The sequence below is a fragment of the Zootoca vivipara genome, chromosome 7 (genome assembly GCF_965207765.1).
Source record: "Zootoca vivipara chromosome 7, rZooViv2.hap1.1, whole genome shotgun sequence".
NCBI classification, from domain to species: Eukaryota; Metazoa; Chordata; class Lepidosauria; order Squamata; family Lacertidae; genus Zootoca; species Zootoca vivipara.
In genome coordinates, this window is record NC_142590.1 from 83128 (window position 1) to 103932 (window position 20805).

General features: G+C 44.4%; 1 protein-coding gene across 2 annotated transcripts in view; it reads left to right on the forward strand.

Moving 5' to 3' along the window:
* The first annotated feature begins 759 nt into the window (after nucleotides 1–759).
* The window catches only part of C7H1orf21 (chromosome 7 C1orf21 homolog), a 130980-nt gene continuing 110934 nt past the window's right edge, over nucleotides 760–20805 (forward strand). The window contains exons 1-2 of one of the 2 annotated variants that reach the window (XM_088673602.1): nucleotides 1755–1833; nucleotides 3071–3155. The gene's annotated coding sequence lies outside the window, so the exon portion shown is untranslated. Of the gene's footprint in view, nucleotides 1834–3070; nucleotides 3156–20805 lie in introns of both variants that reach the window. The other variant, XM_035102089.3, reaches the window with a different exon arrangement.

The window sequence follows — 20805 nt, forward strand, 5'->3', positions numbered from 1 at the left end:
CTCCACCTCCATGAAAACTGCCCCACATCATGATCTTTCCATTTAGCCTCTCCCTATGGCGGAGAAGGGGCACATACACCCCCCTTCACTACCGCTATATCCCTGACAAGACATGCCAAGTGGGCAAGTCATCCTGAGGCCAATATGTTCAGAGGCCTGTTTGATGCCTCTGCATGAGCAAGCCTTCCTGGTGAACACCAACATCCCAGATGCAACCATGATGTGTCGAGTGAAGGAGCATGACTAGACCTACCCGTTTCTGTCGAGAGGTTTGTTGCCACAGGAAGTCTTGCCAGACTGATGAATCTAGAGAAGGCCTTTTAGCCCCAGATTTTTTTAAATATATATATATATATATATATATATATATATATATATATATATATATATATTATCAGTCATTGTAGTTTTAAAAGATCTCTAGAAGGAAGGAAACCAACTCTTTCTTTTTGAGAGGTGGTTCTGTGCCATTCCTGTTGTTGGTGGCGGCATGACATTTGAAGTGATGAAAGGACAGCAGTCTTCTCTTTTACAATATTTCATTGAATCAGGTGTTGACATTGACACACACCTAACTCAGCTCAGGGCCCTTTCTTCCACCTCCACTTCCATTCATCTCAGTTATATGTTTGTTGTATCTGCTTAGGACGTCCTTTTAAGAAAAGGATTATTATAGGATGCCTCGAAGCTCGAGCTCAATCGGAGGCTCCAATGACCATCAGCAAAGCCTTTCCTGGTGCAAGGAGGAGGCTGCTCGTCAAGCTGCGTCCGTGCGAGGCATTCAGACGCGCCAAGCAAGCAACCCCGGCCGGGAGGAATCGGGGTGAAGGCCGGCAACGGGCAGCACTTTCCCTCTCGGCAGTCCGAAGCGGCTCCCGCCAGGCAAAAGTTTACGACCCGATTTTGCCAACTGGATAAATCAGACGTGAGGGAGAGCGAGCATTTTGCAGCGCCTCATTTCACCGAGGATTGAGAGAGGACCGGAATAGCTTTTGGAGAAGCAGCTGAACATGAACGCAGCATATTGCATAGAATGAGCGACGCTTAAGATCGTTTATTTTTATTTTTTGAAGGACCTTTCCCACCTGCCGACTGAAGGGCTACGGTGAGGTCCACAGGATCCCCAGCGAGCCCCTCGTCTAGCCAGACTCGAGAGCGCAGCAGGAGGGCGGCTGCATTTCTGAAGGCTTCCTGCACGGAGAAGAGCAGCTCGTCAGCCAGCCGAGCCGAGCCCAGCCCTCTCCTTTGGCCCGGGCTTGTTTTGAAGGCTAGGGCAGCATTGGGGCGCAAGGCACGCCCCTCCCGGGCGCCGTCCCCGAAGGGCTGCCCTGGCCGGCCGGGGACGGGAAGGGAAGGGAAGGGAAGGGAAGGGAGGAGCCTCGCTGGCCGAGAAGGGCGCGTCGGGGCGGTGTCGGCCTTCCTCGTCTTCTCCAGGCCCGCCTCTTCCTCGCTGCTGCCCCGCCTCCCTCTCGCTCCCCGGAGAGGCCGCCCAGCGCCCGCCGCCGGGGCTCTTGCCGTCTGCCTGCCTGCCTGCCTGCCTGGCAGCGCCCGGCGCCTCCGTCTGCAGCTCCCGCGTCGGAGGACACGCCGCACCTCGCCGCCTCCGCTGCCCGGCTGCTCTCCGGGGCCAAGGAGCTTCCTCCGCCCGCTTCCCCGAGCCAAGCGAGCAAGCGCCGCCGCCGCCGCCAACGCCGCCGCCGCCAGCCCCCCGGAGCCGAAGCGCAGCGGGCGCTGCTTGCAAACGCGGAGGAAGGGAGAGCGCGCCCGTGCGCGCCACCGAGCCGGCGGGGGGGCCAGGCCAGCCGGCCAGGCGGCGGGGAGGGGACTCTCAAGGTGAGCCTGAAGCCCCTTGGCGATAGATGCGCTGTTATGGGTACAATGAAGGCCTGCGAGGTCGGAAGGGAGGGGGGGTCGGGATCCGCTGCAGTAGCAGCTGATGCTGGAGATGGAAGGAGGGGGGGCAGGTTGCCGGTTCTGCCGCGGACGCCTCTTCCAACCCCAAAGAGGCCTGGCCTTTGCTTTGGGCTGTGGGAGCCGAGCAAAGCCCCCCCCCCCGAGTTTTCCCATGCCAGGTTTCCAGGGCGATCATTCTTGGGGTGTGTGTGTGTGTTTGTTTATGCGTGTGTGCAGGTAAGGAGGGCCTCTGGGATTTGACTGCCTCTTTCTTCTCTCTCTCTCTCTCTCTCCTCCCCCATTTCGCGCTGCTGACCTTTTATTTCGCATTTTCGGGCTGTTGTGCCGCCCCCCGCACGGTCTCACTAATGCCTCTTTGCCAGGTAAGGCCAGGCTGCCTGGCTTGGCTGATGAGGGAGCAATGTTTTATTCAGCAGTTAGCAAAGTGTTTCTCGTCGTTCCCTGATTATTTCACAGGGAACAGAACGGAAGAACATGTCTATTTTTTTGTTTGGGCGAATTTTGTGTTTTGCTTTGGAATCACATAGGAGGAATCTTCTAATCATGGTGACTAAATTAACTGAAATACTCCAGTCATGTAGCTTCTGGCGGTAGTTTAAGGGGTTGTGTGTGTGTGTGTGTGTAACCAAAAGCAGAGTTAGAAATTAATGCAGGGTTGTCTTCTGCTTGTGTAAGTTAAAACAACAGGAATAATGGTCACTTTCATAGTGATCTTAGAAAAAGACACACACACCCCATCACACTTAATAGAAAATGCATTTCAACATGCAGCAGCTGTCAGACTGCCAGCATTTACACCATTGCTGACTTAACTGTAGATGTCAGACTCTGCTTGCCCTGTTGGGTGTATTTACACTACAGAGATGAATTTTTACTCTCCCAAAGAGACCAGATGAGGCCTTCCTGTTTGTTTACAGAATGCATTTACTCCTGTCTGAAGTAGTAATTGCAGGCGTCTTCCCCTCCATCTCAGATTTAATGGGATACACATTCTGATCCTTTAGGGACTGCCAGTATTTTTTGGTGGGTTGCTGTGTAGGTTTTTGTTTTTGTCTATGGTACTGGGTGGAGAATTGAAATGTGAGTGTGTATCTGTCTCAGGGCTTTACAAAACTGTATTAGAGGTTGCTTCTCCTCCCTGATCCCCCCACCCCAGGCTTTCTTCAGACTCAGGCTGCTGCCGTGACCCTTCCTTCAGAGGCCAGTGTCAAACCACCACACACAACTCCTGCATGGAATCTGTAAGCCTGGTTTGCAGAAATGTTTTTGTTGTTCAGTGACATGAGTGTAAATGCGTGATTATGGACTACGCCAGGCATCCCCAAACTTCGGCCCTCCAGATGTTTTGTACTACAATTCCCATCTTCCCCAACCACTGATCCTGTTAGCTAGGGATCATGGGAGTTGTAGGCCAAAACATCTGGAGGGCCGCAGTTTGGGGATGCCTGGACTACGCAGTGCAGACAGAACCTTCATATTGCTTGACACTGACATGACCTCATAGGATCTTAGAGTTGAAGGGTTGGAAGGGTCATCTAGTCCAACTCCCTGCAATGCAAGAATCTCAACCTGCTTAAAAACCACCACTTCTCATGGGAGTCCATTCTGCTATCGAACAGCTGTCAGAAAGTTCTTCCTGTTTGGTTCCTAGCCACTGGAGCAGGATAAAGCAAACTTGCTCCAACTTCTATGTGACAGCCCTTTAGATATTGGTAGATGGCTGTCATCTCTCCTTTTGGTCTCCTCTGCTCAAGGCTAAACATCCACAACTCCCCAAACTGTTCCTCATAAGGCTTGGTTTCCAGACTTTTGAACATCTTTGTTTCCCTCCTCTACACACATTCCAGCTTTTTTAATATCCTTCGTAAATTGTGATGTTCATGACTGGATACAGTATGTTTCCAAGCACAATTCAAAGTGCTGATGCTGACCTTTAAAGCCCTAAATGGCCTTGGTCCAGGATACCTGAAGGAGCATCTCCACCCCCATCGTCCAGCCCAGACACTGAGGTCCAGCGCCCGAGGGCCTTCAAGCGGTTCCCTCCCTGTGAAAATTGAAGTTACAGGGAATCAGGCAGAGGGCCTTCTTGGTAGTGGCACCCGCCCTGTGGAACGCCCTCCCACCAGATGTCAAAGAGAAAAACATCTGCCAGACTTTTAGAAGACATCTGAAGGCAGCCCTATTTAGGGAAATTTTTAATGTTTGAAGTTTTAGTGTTCTGTTGGAAGCCACAGTACTCCAGGTGTTTTCTGATCAAGGTAGAATAGAGTGGGGCTGTTACTTCCCCTGTTTGGGACACTAGACTTCCGTTGATTCATCCGGGTCCTGGGGAGTCAAGTAGTGTTTGAAACTCCCATTGTTCTATCTAGGCATATTTTGTGTCAGGGAATTTCATTAGCGTGAGAGTGGCTGGGGAAACCCAGCCAGATGGGCGGGGTATAAATAATAAATTATTATTATTATTATTATTATTATTATTATTATTATTATTATTATTATTCTGAGCTCTGGGCGCAGTACTGTGCCTAAGATTTCAGATTAAAACTGCAGAAAGAAAGGAAAAGAGAGAGGACTTTTTCTGCCTTCTTACTTCCAGCCACTCTCTGAAGAATGGAGAAGAGACCCTCTTAAGAATATATGGGGTGGGCAGGGGAAGGACTAGACCATGTGAAAAATGAACATACTGTATTTTTCTGTGTATAACACCCCCCTATTTTTTGTGGGGGGTCACCAACGCCAATTGCTCTCCAGCCTGCCTGCCAATACATTGCTGCGGCCTCCAGTAGTCTGCACGCTAGCTGCCAAAAGCAAACCTGCCCACTCGGTGCAACCACAGCCAACTGCACGCACGCCTGACCACTGCCGTAAATCGCCAGCCCAGTTACACCTCAATAATAGCTAGCACATGTTTGTCCACCCCCACCCCGAGATTTTACAACCTCTGTTAGGTAACTTGTCCCAGTGGACTAAAATGGTAAACAAATCACACACACAATTTTTGGAAAGCTATCATGCCTGCTTGCCTTGGGAAGAGTCTTGCCCACCAACGACAACCAGACAAGTACTGTAGCTATTTACAAGCCTGCTTTTGGAAGCAATAGCAATTTGTTTTGCAGCTCTTCAAGGGTATAAATAATTAATAGTCTTTCCGTGTAAAGAACACAAAAACACGGGCTTTAATAATGTACAGAGTAAGTGGCCAGATGATTCTTTCATTATAAAAAAGAAAGGTCTAATGGAAGGATATATGGACAGCTGCGCATAACACATTAGAGTGTGCAGATGTGCTCCAGACTCACCTACGCAAATCACTGTGGTCATATGTAATTTTTGCCTTACACTTGTCTCTCATGGCAGAGAATGCATGTGGTCTGGCTTTCATCTTTTAAAAAGAAGGATACTGACAAGCTGGAACGTGTCCAGAGGAGGGCAACCGAAATGGTCAAAGGCCTGGAAATGATGCCTTATGAGGAACGGCTTAGGGAGCTGGGTATGTTTAGCCTGGAGAAGAGAAGTTTAAGGGGTGATATGATAGCCATGTTCAAATATATCAAAGGATGTCATATAGAGGAGGGAGAAAGGTTGTTTTCTGTTTCTCCAGAGAAGCGGGCATGGAGCAATGGATTCAAACTACAAGAAAGAAGATTCCACCTAAAGATTAGGAAGAACTTCCTGACAGTAAGAGCTGTTCGACAGTGGAATTTGCTGCCAAGGAGTGTGGTGGAGTCTCCTCCTTTGGAGGTCTTTAAGCAGAGGCTTGACAGGCATATGTCAGGAATGCTTTGATGGTGTTTCCTGCTTGGCAGGGGGTTGGACTGGATGGCCCATGTGGTCTCTTCCAACTCTACGATTCTATGATTTAGTTGTGACATATATTTAGTAGTAATATAAATAAAGTTGACACATTTCCCTTGCGCTCTGCATTCTGAGGGTGTGTACCTTTGGAAGGTGTGTTAATTACTGTGATTAGTTTTTGGGAAAGGTTAAAGACCTGGGCAAGTTGTCTGAAATGGTATTGTGAGGTTGGCAGGAAGGAAGATTTAAGTATTGTTAAAAGTTGTAATTTACAGGTATATTACCAAGTGTCTGAGTAGCAGGCTGCTGGATGACATGACACAAAGATTATGATTTCTGTTTTTCTGCATGCAGTTATTTGTTTTGAAAACTCATGTACAGTCATACCTTGGTTTAAGTACGCTTTGGTTTGAGTACTTTCAGTTTAAGTACTCCGCGGACCCACCTGGAACAGATTAATCGACTTTCCATTACTTTCAATGGGAAAGTTTGCTTCAGGTTAAGTATGCTTCAGGTTAAGTACAGACTTCCGGAACCAATTGTGTACTTAAACCGAGGTACCACTGTAATGCTTTTGGTTTAATAGTCCATGTTATGGTGGCAGCAAAGCACAGCAGGGTTAATGTTTTATTGTGCAATAATATTCAGTGGCAGAAAGCTATTCCTTTTCACTTTGTGCATTGCAACAGACTCTGGGGTTTGGTGCTAGGTGGCATCTGTGCATGGTGCCATCTTGCAACATACTGTACTCTGCAACATCAGCACTGAAGCCGATGCTCTCAAACTCTGCTTTTCTGCAGGCATCTCTCCCACTGTGACCACTGCACTATTTTTTGTGGGTGGGGGAGGGTATGTGTGAGGGCAGTAATATATGCTCACCTGCTGGGGTCAGAGCCAGAACGCTTCTTCTCCGCAGGTGTGCATTGCCTCTTACTGGGAGTCAGAGGAGCAAGATGGCGGGGAGGTCAGTGCAGGAAACCTAACTTGTGGTCCTTGACATGACTGTGGATAGGGTCAAAGTCAGGTCAGAGCAAGGCTGCCATTTGTGGGTGGTGAGGAAATGGCCAGTTGCTCCTCCTGTGATTTGGTCATGTCTGAGGAACTTCCATATCTGTGGCATTTACATCTGTTGGTATAAATGCACTGGGCCTAATAAAAAAGTTTGATGTGTTGCTAAAATATAAAAAAAATAGTAATAAACTCTATATTTAATTTATATGTTTACTATATAGAAAATAGTAATAAACGTTTTCAAAATGTACAGCTTTTTCACATTTGAAGCTTAAAACTATCCACGAAAAGGCTTAAAATGTTGGTGAATATGGCTCTGCCTTATATTCCACATATAGTAAGTGCTTTTGTGTATATGGCTCTGATGAAATTTGGTGCTCTCATAGAATCATAGAGTTGGAAGAGACCACAAGGGCCATCCAGTCCAACCCCCTGCCAAGCAGGAAACACCATCAAAGCATTCCTGACAGATGGCTGTCAAGCCTCTGCTTAAAGACCTCCAAAGAAGGAGACTCCACCACACTCCTTGGCAGCAAATTCCACTGCCGAACAGCTCTTACTTCTTTACTTCTTACTCTCGCTTCTTTATTGTCCGTTGTACAAAGAACGAAGGGGCTTATCCCTCCCCCTGCCCAAATCTCATTAGCAAATATGGCTCTATAAACTTACGGCGACAAATATGGCTCTATAAACTTACGGCGGCAAGGAGGGGCTGATGCAGGGGGCCAAACACCCCCCTGCAGGCGTGGGAGGCTGGCCCCACCCGCAACTCCTCCCCTCTGGAATGGAGAAGTCTTGTAATTTGATGTATGTTTGTCTTTGTCAGGCATTGCAGAGCAGGAAGTAATGCATACTGACCTCCAATGCCATACTACAGATTTTGCCTATAACTCTGCTTTCAAACCGTGTCCTGAATTTCATTGTACAGTTGGATATTGGGATGCAATATATCCAGACCATTTAATTCTTGAGAGCCAATGACCCTCTAATTATCAGTGATCAAGACAGACCTGTTGAGAGCTGAATAGTGTCTTGGAAAGTAAACATTATTTCTGTACAAGAAGAAAATAAATTGCTCAGGAAGAGTATTTGTTTAATCTTTGGTCATGCCATTGTACAGACGGGTTTTATTTCCCCGTGGTTCTGTTTCTTGGGATAATGTAGATTCAGTGTATTGCTGAAATGGGATCCTCATGCAAACCCACTCTTTGAAGTACTCTGTAGATATCTTGGAAACACCACAAGTTTGGAAGTAAGAAAAGTTGTTGTAGTGCAGTGGGTATTACTTTTGGTGTTGGAAGTACATGGTCTCTTATCTGAATTAGGTCTGTGCTTAAGAGGTTTGGCAGCAGACCTGGGTTTGGAGCCTGGATTGTCAGTGAAAAGGTGCAGAGCAGTGGAGGGAGATTTGTGTTTTGCAGTAGGGAAGGGGTGGCATGGAGGAAGGAAGGAAAGGGCATGACTTTCTCCTGCCTTTTGGTTTCCTGCTGCAAGTCATCCCATATGCTCTCCCCACAGACATGTTCCGGATGTGTTTTGGTCATGCTGTGAGTGGAAGGAAGATGTATGTTGTGGGTGAGGAAGCAGCAGGTGAATTAAAGTTAAAGCATTCTGAGAGGGGGAAAGAAACCTTCACTTAGGAAAGAAGTATACCAGGAAACCCTTTCCACTGTTCCAGCCGACCCTTCCCCATCAATTTGCTAGTTTATAGAGCCATATATAACAGCACTGAAGTATTCTAAGGCTGTATTGACTTTGGGCAGCATAGCCAACCAGTCCTTCAAAGTATCTTCTGTGCCTTGGCATCTTATGATCTGTAGCAGAATTTACTGAGGAATGATATTTCAGCATTTATTTCTACTTAAGGCCACTGTGATTACAACAACGATGATGATGGGATGTGGCATGTAGAACACAGCCCTGTAGCTGAGTCATTGTGGATCTTTGAATGCATAGAAGCTGACCGACCGCCAGACGACTTGAATGATCACAAAATCTCTGCTTGGGTTTGGAGGGTGAGACTTGGGCTCATCTGCTCCTGGCTTGTGTCTATCACCAACATTGGTTGTAAAACCCAAGGATTTGAATGCCTCTCAATCAGTGTTCAAAATCCCCCAGACGTCAGGTGTGTTCTACGGCTGGTTCTGGTCCAGTTGTGACCACATGGAGATCTATGGATGCCAGATTGGCAACAGACATCTCCACCTGGCTGCCCTACCCCCCCCCCAGCTTTCTTAAGCAGGTAATCAGAAGAACTTATTTACAGTGGTACCTCGGTTTACAAACACAATTGGTTCCGGAAGTCTGTACTTAACCTGAAGTGTACTTAACCTGAAGTGAACTTTCCCATTGAAAGTAATGGAAAGTGGATTAATCCGTTCCAGACAGGTCCACAGAGTACTTGAACTGAAAATACTCAAACCGAGGCGTACTTAAACCGAGGTATGACTATATTGCCAGTTATAGGTAGGTAGCCGTGTTGGTCTGCCGTAGTCGAAACAAAATAAAAAAATTCCTTCCAGTAGCACCTTAGAGACCAACTAAGTTTGTTATTGGTAGCACGAAAGCTCATACCAATGAAAAACTTAGTTGGTCTCTAAGGTGCTACTGGAAGGATTTTTAAAATTTTTTTTATTGCCTTTATATCCCACCTTTTCCTCCGAGGACATGGTTCACCCCCTGCTCAGTTAATCCCTATAACAACCCTGTGATGTAAGTTAAGAGGCTGTGACTGGCCCAAGGTCACCCAGTGAGCTTCATGATGGAGTGGGGATTTGAACTCTGGTCTCCCAGGTCCTCCTTTGATGCTCTAACCACTACACCACATTGGCTTCCTAACAAACTATATATATTGAGTAGGAAAATGAATAAATATGGAGAAAGCAAAATGTCACTTAGAGAAGGATCTGAAATCTTTTCCTTGAAGCTTGGATTTGTCTTATTCTGGATTGTTTTGTTTGATGTTTCAGTGTACTGTAAACCACTTTGAGATTTTTCTAAAAAAAATGGAGAGTGGTATAGATATGAAGTAATAGTAATTGTAATAATTTCAAGGCAAAAAGGCACCTAGACATTCTGTTGTGGCAGCTGTAACCTGGGTGTAGGGTGCCATTTAGTGATTAGCTCACCGTATATATTTGAGTTTCTAACACTGCTCTCAATAATGCAACACTTGACCATCTATGACTTAAAAGTATTTGCAGAGTCGAGTCTCAGCTGTGCAGAATGATAAATACCCCCCCCCCCTTTTATAAAGAAGAAGGTGGGGTTATTTATTTAGAAGCAAATTGAGGTGAGGCTATAAAACTCACTTTGCCTGAAACAGAAAAGGCGGCAGATTATTCTGGTGGTAGTTTAACTTGCCAGGGCAGAGGCCCTTTAATAGCCTTGGTCATGTCCTTCACTGCACAGTGAACTACTTGTTCAGATAATGTCTGTTTTTACTTCTTGCAGACAAGTGTTTGGCAAAGGGGGGGGGGAATCAGTTGTAATATTAATGCTATCAATTATGTTTACAATTATAAGTTCCAGGAAAATAAATATTTGAGCAGCCACAAATTCTGCATTGCTTAATTTGTTTTTTTATTTGCAAATACCGTATTGCTAAATTGAAATAATACTTGACTCTAATACAGTCGTACCTTGGTTGTCGAATGCCCTGGAACTCAGACTCCTGTTTTGGCTCCTGAATGCTGCAAACTTGGAAGTGATTGTTCCAGTTTGTGAACGTTCTTTTTGAACCCGAACGTCCAACGGGGCTTTTGCAGCTGCAAGAGATTCGGTTCGACTTCTAAGGTACGACTGTATATTGGCCTGTTCTCTCTGGGTCTCGCTAAACTAGAGTTTGACTTGCAGTAGGAGTTACAGCCCTACACCATTACTTCATGTAAGCCCCGTTGCACTGCTTTATATTGCTAAGTTGGAACTGCAACAGAGAGAGTTCTGCACTCAAATGGAAAGCTAAGCAATTTGGGAGTAGAGAAGGGCTTACTGAAAAACGCTCTGTAAGCCATTGAGTTAATTTCTGATCTAGAGATGTTTTGCAAAAATATCAAGGCTTTCCACCTGCTGATGGATGTAGCTTGCTTTATTAAATGTTCACAGTTTGTAAAAAAAAAAAAGTTGATGGAAAGATATGCTCTGGTGATTTGTGGAATCCATAATTCACATAACATGAATGCACATATGTGTGTGTTGTTGTACCTCTTTGACTGTTGCAAATGACTAGACTACCTTGTATAAAGGTCAGAAAACATTGCATCTTAGTTGGTGTGGTTGCATTATGTAAACAAACTAATCTGTTAAAGCAAATAGGCCAGGTGATACTTAAATTGTTGGCATGGCCTCATGCGCTGCTGTTTAAGGTGTCAGTATAATCTCCATTTACTGCAAAGAATGTGGTTGCATTTAAACACCTCCCAGACAAACAAAGAAACTGGATAATTAAAATTATATGGGTGTGGATCATCTTTTGAGAAAGGCCTACTGTTCTGGGGTTTTTGGTGCAGAAAAGAAGAGGCTACTGGTAACTCTAGGCCCAAGATGATTGTAACACCACAAGCTTTGTGGAGAGAATGAAAAAAGATTTAATCATTACAAATTATATAAAACTTTTCAAGTGTTTAGAACGTTTAAGTAATCCTTTTAAGAACCCTGCAAGGTAGATCAGTCTCACCATCTGTTTTGCAGATAGGGAGATGGAGCTGATACTGGAGAGAAGTGTGTTGCCTAAAAAGGCTTGACACACTAAAGGGCTGCCTATGAAGATGGTAGTTTGGAAACTTCAGCTGGTGCAAAATGCAGCGGCCAGGTTGCTCACTGGGACAGGAAGGTTTGAGCATATTTCACTGATTCTGCTCTGCTCAACTGCACTGGCTGCCAATCAGTTTCTGGGCTGAATTCAAAGTGTTGGCTTTGACTTATAACGCCTTGAACAGCTCAGGACCCCAATGCTCTCTCAGTATGAACCTACCTGGACCCTGCAATCATCATCTGAGTACCTTCTTTGTGTGCCTCCATAAGAGGTCCAGAGGGTGGCAACATGAGAACGGGCCTTTTCTGCAGTGGCCACCCCCCATTTGTAGAAGGCTTTCTCCAGGGGCTTGCCTGGCCCCCTTGTTACATATCTTTAGGCACAAGGTAAAAGTGCCAATTTTCTCCCAGGCCTTTGGCTAATTAAACGGTGTATGGCCTTTTAAACTGCGCATGGGGGTTGTCTTGGTGTTTTTGTTTGTTATTATGGTATGTATTTTTGTGCTTTTATATTGTTAACTACCCTGTGATCTTTGAATGAAGGACGGTGTAGAAATTTAATTAAAAACCATACTAATCATAAACCATGTCTTTGCATGAACACAGCTTCATGCTCCGGCACCGGGGGCGGAGAGCAGGGGGGGGGGTTGTGACTGGTGTGCATCCTGGGGGGCGTGGTGTGCGTCCTGGGGGCATGGAGGCGTGGCGCCCACGCCTGTGGAGGCGTGGCGCCCACGCCTGTGGAGGCGTGGCGCCCGGTGTGTGGGGCCAGCCGTGGTAGCACCCCACCGGGATCGTGGTGCTGGGGGCAGTGTGCCCCCCCGCCCCCTCTACCTCCGCCAGTGCATCCTCGTTGCTTCTCTTTGGCTGTTCAGTTGCACTTCACTGAGCTATATAATGGCTTCCAAACCTTGGCTTGTACTGTAGTGTGGCTCTCTCCAGACTGATTATGAGTGCTAACCAAGGTTTGTCCTGTGGTTTACAGTTCATTTTTTGTCTAGGAGAGCTAAAGCACAAGACTGGGTTTGGATGGGGTGCAAAGTCGAACTATGACTTGGCTCAGTGCAGCACAGCAGCAGAGGAGCAAAGTGACTGTGACCTCGTCTCCCAGATCTTGTGCATTTTCACAAAGCCATGGTTTTGTTTACTGTGACATGTGAACCAGGCTGCATTTCCACAAGGGCCAACATTGATGCCGAAATCCAGCATTGCTTGAGCTCTGCGAGTGCGACTTTCTCCCGATTGATGTGCAGAATGTATGAGGACCGGAAACCAAAATGCTTGTTTACAAAACTATTGTACTGCCAACCTTACTGTATGCTTGTGAAACATGGACCACTTATAAACTCCATCTCTAACTCCTTGAAAGATTCTATCAACGGTGTCTCCGAAAATTTGTACACATCACTTGGGGAGACAGGCGAACTAATATTAGTTTACTGGAAGAAGCAAAGTTCAGCAGTGTTGAAGCAATGATTCTTCAACATCAACTTCGTTGGACTGGTCATGTTGTCTTCTAAAGCAACTACTCTATTCCGAACTTAAAAATGGAAAGCGTAATGCTGGTGGTCAACAAAAGAGGTTTAAAGACTGTCTCAAGGCAAATCTTTAAAAATGTAGTATAAACACTGACAACTGGGAAACACTGGCCTGCGAGCGCTCCAGTTGGAGAACAGCCTTTACCAAAGGTGTCATGGGCTTTGAAGAAACTCGATCTCAGGACGCAAGGGAGAAACGTGCTAAGAGGAAGGCACGCTTGCCAAATCCACACCGTGATCAACTCCCGCCCGGAAACCAATGTCCCCACTGTGGAAGGACATGTGGATCCAGAATTGGCCTCCACCATCACTTACGGACCCATTGTTAAAACCGTGTTTATGGAAGACAATCTTACTTGGCTACGAGTGATCACCAAAGAGGAAGAAGTAGTAGTAGTTCATAGCAGAGCCAGAAGCTTCTTGGTCCACAGTTCTTAAATTGCAGTCCTGTGGATATTGACAGAAGCCCCACGGACTTTAAGGGGATTGACAGCCACAAAAGTGTGTGTAGGATTCACCATTTTGCAACACTGGCTCTCGCAGCACATGTTGAATCAGTAGAGTTTATTGGCACAGGGTGTTATGGTGCCTGCTACCTTAAACATATTTTTAAATGATTTAAAAGAAAATCTGGTGGTTCAGTCATATAGTGAGAAATACTATCTTTATATTCAAATAGGATGTACTTTTTTGGGAAGTTAAGCAATGTAGCAATATTCACACATCTAGAAGGCAATGATGGGGTCACTGGATGCAGAATGATCAGCTAGTGTCCTCATGGTCAAGCATAGTAATGGTTGGGTTTCAATGACTTGCTGGAAAAAATGAGCTGCCTTGCAGTTCGCCTATCACTTTCTTCTCATCTCTGTTAAGCAGAGGATTTTCTTCTTTGTTGAACTGAATTAGTAATATAGTATAATGTCAGAGTGACTGAAAAATTCCCCGGTGGGAGAACAACGTGGATAATGTAGAATGCACCCGGATTTGTAGAACATTGTGTTTTAATCTACTTTTAGCTTATTGTCGACTCTTAATTGTTTTTTGAATGTTTTAAATAGTTGTTTTTAACTGATGATCTTATTGTTTTAGACTTCTTGTAAGCCACTTTGAGATTTGTTAGTTTTTACAATCAAGTCAAATGGGCCTTAGAAAGCATTGCTAATAACAAGGCCAGTGGAAGTGATGATATTCCAGCTGAACTATTTAAAATTTTAAAAGATGATGCTGTTAAGGTGCTACACCCAATATGCCAGCAAGTTTGGAAAACTCAGCAATGGCCAGAGGATTGGAGAAGATCAGTCTACATCCCAATTCCAAAGAAGGGCAGTGCCAAAGAATGCTCCAACTACCGCACAATTGCGCTCATTTCACTCGCTAGCAAGGTTATGCTTAAAATTCTACAAGGCAGGCTTAGGCAGTATGTGGACCGAGAACTCCCAGAAGTGCAAGCTGGATTTTGAAGGGGCAGAGGAACCAGAGACCAAATAGCAAACATGCGCTGGATTATGGAGAAAGCTAGAGAGTTTCAGAAAAACGTCTACTTCTGCTTCATTGACTATGCAAAAGCCTTTGACTGTGTCGACCACAGCAAACTATGGCAAGTTCTTAAAGAAATGGGAGTGCCTGATCACCTCATCTGTCTCCTGAGAAATCTCTATGTGGGACAAGAAGCTACAGTTAGAACTGGATATGGAACAACTGATTGGTTCAAAATTGGGAAAGGAGTATGACAAGGTTGTATATTGTCTCCCTGCTTATTTAACTTATATGCAGAATTCATCATGCGAAAGGCTGGACTAGATGAATCCCAAGCAGGAATTAAGATTGCCAGAAGAAATATCAACAACCTCAGATATGCAGATGACACAACCTTGATGGCAGAAAGTGAGGAGGAATTAAAGAACCTTTTAATGAGGGTGAAAGAGGAGAGCGCAAAATATGGTCTGAAGCTCAACATCAAAAAAACCAAGATCATGGCCACTGGTCCCATCACCTCCTGGCAAATGGAAGGGGAAGAAATGGAGGCAGTGAGAGATTTTACTTTCTTGGGCTCCTTGATCACTGCAGATGGTGACAGCAGTCACGAAATTAAAAGACGCCTGCTTCTTGGGAGAAAAGCAATGACAAACCTAGACAGCATCTTAAAAAGCAGAGACATCACCTTGCCTACAAAGGTCCGTATAGTTAAAGCTATGGTTTTCCCAGTAGTGATGTATGGAAGTGAGAGCTGGACCATAAAGAAGGCTGATCGCCGAAGAATTGATGCTTTTGAATTATGGTGCTGGAGGAGACTCTTGAGAGTCCCATGGACTGCAAGAAGATCAAACCTATCCATTCTGAAGGAAATCAGCCCTGAGTGCTCCCTGGAAGGACAGATCGTGAAGCTGAGGCTCCAATACTTTGGCCACCTCATGAGAAGAGAAGAATCCTTGGAAAAGACCTTGATGTTGGGAAAGATGGAGGGCACTAGGAGAAGGGGGCGACAGAGGACGAGATGGTTGGACAGTGTTCTCGAAGCTACGAACATGAGTTTGACCAAACTGCGGGAGGCAGTGGAAGACAGGAGTGCCTGGCGTGCTATGGTCCATGGGGTCACGAAGAGTCGGACACGACTAAACGACTAAACAACAACACAATCAAGTGGTATATACATTTTATGAAACAAATACATAAAATAAATAAAATTGCTGGATTGTGTATAGCATATAGTGTGGGATTTGTTCAGCTTTATTTATTCATTTAAAATATTTATAAACTGCTGAACAATTAAAATTCTTAAGTGGTGTACAACATAAAACCAGTAAGCAAGATCATTAATACAAAAATACAACCTAAAACCAGTAAAACAGTAGTATAAAAGCATATAAAAATTGGATTTCAGGGAAAAGCCTGTGCAAAATGATATATCTCTACAAGACATTTGGAGCAACTGATGGGGTGTGTGTGTGTGTGTGTGTGTGTGTGTCTATCTGTCTGTCTGTCTGTGTGGCAGAGGGAAGGGCATTCAAATTCCAGCTCAAATGTGAATCCCAGTAGTTGTGGATCAGTGTGCCGTAGTTCACCAGTCTGTAAAATGTGTACAAGGGGATTAGAACCGCTGTGATAGCTCCAGATTATTTTCTTTTGGCAAATTATGTGTTGCATTTCAGTAGATGTGGTGCAATTCAGCAATTCTCTTAAACGTGCCGATTTGGAATTTTGTCCTACTGAATTCCTTGGAAGTGTCAATTGGAAGCAAACCCCCATGCTCTGCTTTCTTTTGTTGCCTCCCCAAATTCCCTCTCTCCCTCCAGAAGCCCATGAAGTCACGTGAAGAGAGCTTTCTATTCAAACTGGGGCGCCAACCTGCAGACTGTTCTGTGGTTTTCTCTTCTGGGTGCCCCTTGAGTAAAAGACTAAATGACAGAATACGTATCGACGCAAGTTAACATGCTGCGAATAAGTTGAGGAAAATCAGTGCCCTGCTTTCACTCATTCTCTCTGAATGAATCTCATAATCTTGGGAGGAAGACTTACAAAAATAAAAGTAAAAAATAAAACAGGATAGCAACTTTGGAGAAAGGGCCTTTGGTGACACTGGTGGATATGTTGCAGGGTTTGCATCTCAAAATGTTGATTAGGCTGGTGGCTCAGAGGTGGGTGTGGGGGGGTGGATAACATGGGGCAAAGCATTACTTTCACCCTGGGGGAAGTTACTGCTTGCTCTTAGTCAAGTGTCAAGGTTTCCTCAGTTCTTATGCCAGGGTTACCAACAGTAGCATCCCTGGTTGTTTGTCAGTACGTTTAATAAATTGCTTGAGTAAACAGATAAACTATATGTTGGTATTTATTTTTTAAACCCTGCTTTATAGCTGTGAGTCCCTTCTGTTGCTGAATTAACTGTTTCCTAACTACCCCATTCACCTGAAGTTGCAGGTTTTAAAGAAAGAGCTAAAGGCTAACAAGAGGGGGGAAGAGTGTTGAAAGGAACCTACTTAGCAGCTGATTGCAAGAGATCGGGGAGGGAGATAAGGGAGCTAGCTCCCTTCCCAGCTGCCCAGGCCCCTTGCCCAGGCCTCAATTGTTGTCTGCAGAGAGAGGCTGCTTGTTTCCCCAGCAACATGTGACTGGCTGATTAGATTATCTGTCTGGAAACTGTAGAAATGGGTCCATTTCCTTTCCTAGAGAAGCTGCAGAACTGTGAGTTGAACCCCATAAAAACAGGATTTTTTTTCCCTTTGCAAGGTAAGCTCAACAACTTTGAGCTGATCCTAAAAAATTTCCTCCTTTGCAAAAAATTATGCACAACTGTGAGCTGACCCCCCACCCCCGGCTTTTCCCATTTGCAAAAAAAACTGCAAAACTTTGAGCTGATCCTCAAAATAATGGAGTTTCCCCCTTTGCAAAATAAGCTTCCTCAAATATTTATTGGGGTGGGGGGCAAAGGCACCTAGGCCTCTAGGAGTTGGCTGCTATGCCTAGGACAATTCAAGAAAGCAACATATTTTATTTCTTGTTTTCCTCCTCTAAAAACTAGGTGCTCCCTATGGAGCGAAAAATATGGGTAGTTCCTCTCTTGGATGACAGTCGTACCTTGGAAGTCAAATGGAATCCGTTCTGGAAGTCTGTTCGACTTCCAAAGTGTTAGAAAACCAAAGCGCAGCTTCTGATTGGCTGCAGGAAGCTCCAGCAGCCAATCTGAAGCTGCGGAAGCCCCGTCAGACTTTCGGGTTTGAAAAGAACATTCGCAAACCGGAACAATCACTTTTGAGTTTGCAGCATTCGGGAGCCAAAATGTTCGAGAACTAAAAGGCTGTTTGAAAACCAAGGTACGACTGTACTAAAATCCTGAGCACTAAGCAATTCAGCGGCATAGAGAAGAAGTAATAACGGGGGGAAAGAAGACAATACTTTGAAAGCTATTTAGGCGGAACCAACAACATAAACACCACCAGAAAATAAAAATAAAAAACTGTTCCCCCTCTTTTTTGTTTACTTTGCTGCTACCCCCTGTGTTAAACCTATTTCCTAATGTCTCCTGCTGCTCCTCTGAAATTGCTTCATTGCAAAAATATCCTGGAATGTTTGTTGAGTTTCTCAGTTTGGCACACAGTGTGTTGGGCAGGACCTTCTCTTAAATGGTTGGCAAGGCACCAAAGTACAGGACCTGTCTTGCAAGCAGGGCAGCGCTTGGGAATGGCAGGATACTGGATACACTAAATTGATTTCCTATGCATTTAGCCATCTTGTTTTTGAGCAGTCCACCAAGAGGGTGTGCATAGGAAAACATATGGAAAGCTAAGACTCAGTTGTGAAGCTTCATACTCTTGGTTGCTTGTGCAATTTATGTAAATGTGTGCAGGTGTGCCTTTTAAATAAGGTAAATGTTTCAGTACATCAAATTTATGATGATAATAAGAATTTTATTATTTATATTTATTATTTATACCCCGCCCATCTGTCTGTGTTTCCCCAGCCACTCTGGGTGGCTCCCAACAGAATATTAAAAACACGATAAAACATCAAACAATTAAAACTTCCCTAAACAGGGCTGCCTTCAGGTGTCTTCTAAAAGTCAGATAGTTGTTTATTTCTTTGGCATCTGATGGAAGGGCGTTCCTCAGGGCGGGTGCCACTACTGAGAAGGCCCTCTGCCTGGTTCCCTGTAACCTCTTAATCTTTTGAGTACACCAGAGAGCCACAAGAAAGGATTCACTCTCTGCCTGTTCATGAACATTTCTGTGTGTGGTTGTCTGGGAGCAGTTCTCGCTTGCCACAGGCAACTAGGAGAGTGGCCATTTTGCAAGTTGTATAATAATATTCTGTAGTACGGTGATTAATTTCCCCCCTGGGGGGTTTACCCTCGCGGCATTGAGAGCCTTTGCTGCATTTCCCCTCCATCAGACAGATGAGACAGGTAAAGAAGGAGCTGTATCATGAATACAACATAACCCTGGACTTCTGATTAGTGATGGGCAAATTCAATTTGATTAGGAATTGAGTAAGCAGTGACTATAATGTGAGAAAATTAATATATCCTGCACCACCGGCAGATTCCCTTTGGAGCTGTTGGAGGAAAATTACATTCAATACTGTACAAGCCTGGCAGATTTTGTTTTTATCCCAAACCAGGAAATTATGGATTTAGGCAACATTGTTTCCTTCTAAGTTGCTTTTCATTTGTGCTAAAACTCAGTCTAAGTGTTGTTGTTTTTAATTGTTTAACCATATCAGTTAGCAAACATGGATACATATATTGTTTTGGTTAAATACCGTAAATTGTTTAAATTATTATTAAGGAAATGGTTATTTTTCTCCTTACAATAAAGTACAACAGAAAAGTTGTCCAAATATAAACAGTTAACTTATTAAACCTCACAACAATTTCATAATTATCTGTGTGTATTTCTAATAATATAACCAAATCAGTAATTTTTGATATAACTGTAAAAACTACTCTGAAAATTCATCATTCCAAAAATGAAACCTTCATCTGGTTGTAAATATTAAGATTATACCAGCAAGAATGTGTCTTTCTGTAAAAAAAAGAAAGAAAAAGATTTAAATCAAGTCTTACTGACTAGTGATTTAAATTATGATTGGTTTTGGGATGGAGATTATTTTGGAGTGGGTTCAGGTTTTTGGGATGGTGTCATTAAATAAGCATGTCATGTAGGGCATCGGATTCTTTGAATTTCTTATAGAATTCTGCTGTGAAGCCATCTGGGCCTGGGGCTTTGTGTGGTTTCAAGTTTTTGAGGACTGTGTCTATTTCTTCTGGAGTGATAGGACTGTCCATGAATTCCTGTTCCTCCTTGGTTAAAGTAGGGGTGGTCAGTCCTGCTAGGAATTTTCTGATTTCCTTTTCAGGTGGGTTATGGGAAGTGTATAGGTTGGAGTAGAATTCTGCAAATTCTGAGGTTATTTCTTTGGGGGAGAATGTTATGTTGCCATTTTTTTGGGTGACGCAGTGTATTCTTGTTCTGAGTGTGTCTTTTCTACTTCTATTTGCTAATAGTCTGGAATTTTTCCCTCCATATTTGTAGAAGCGTGTGGAATATAGAATGCTGATCATTGTTTTGTCAATTTCTAGGGAGTCTATTTCTCTTCTCTTTTGTTCGAAGGAGTTCTTTGGATCCTGCTTGTTTATAGCGTGATAGTAATACCTTGCTCTAGTTGGCTAATTTTTGAGGAGGTTTGTTTTTTAAGGAATGCTTTCTCTTTTATGCAAGCTCCTCTGGTGACCGCTTTAATTGCGTCCCATAGGAGGGGGGCTGTTATATTGCATACATTATTTTCACTGAAATAGTTTTGGATAGTTTTTGTGAGACTCTCTCTAATTTGTTTGTTTGTGGTTAGGATGGGGTTGAAGGACCGTGTCGGAGTATTTTGTGTTCCTTCTCCTATTTTAATGGTGACTTCTACTGGAGCGTAATCTGTGATTTTAATGTTGTTTGCTGCTACCACTAAAGGGATCAGACCCTGTGTGAGCAGGATGCTGTCCAGTCTGGACAGTGTACCGTGGGATCTGGATTGGAATGTGTGGCTTGTGTCTCACGGGTTATGTTCACCCCAGATGTCGTAGAGGCCTCTGTTTTTTAACATTTTTAGCAACTTGTATGAGTCTGTTTGTTGGGGGGGGGGTTATTGGGGAGGGTTGCCTGTGGGTTTGTAGGGTGGGTGTTTTTCAAGGATATGTCTCTCATATTTAGGTTGAGATCACCTCCTAGGGTTGCTTCTCCTTCAGAGAAGGTGAGGAACTTGTTTAGTGTCTTTTGGAAGAATTCTAATTGTTTAGTGTTTGGAGCGTATATTG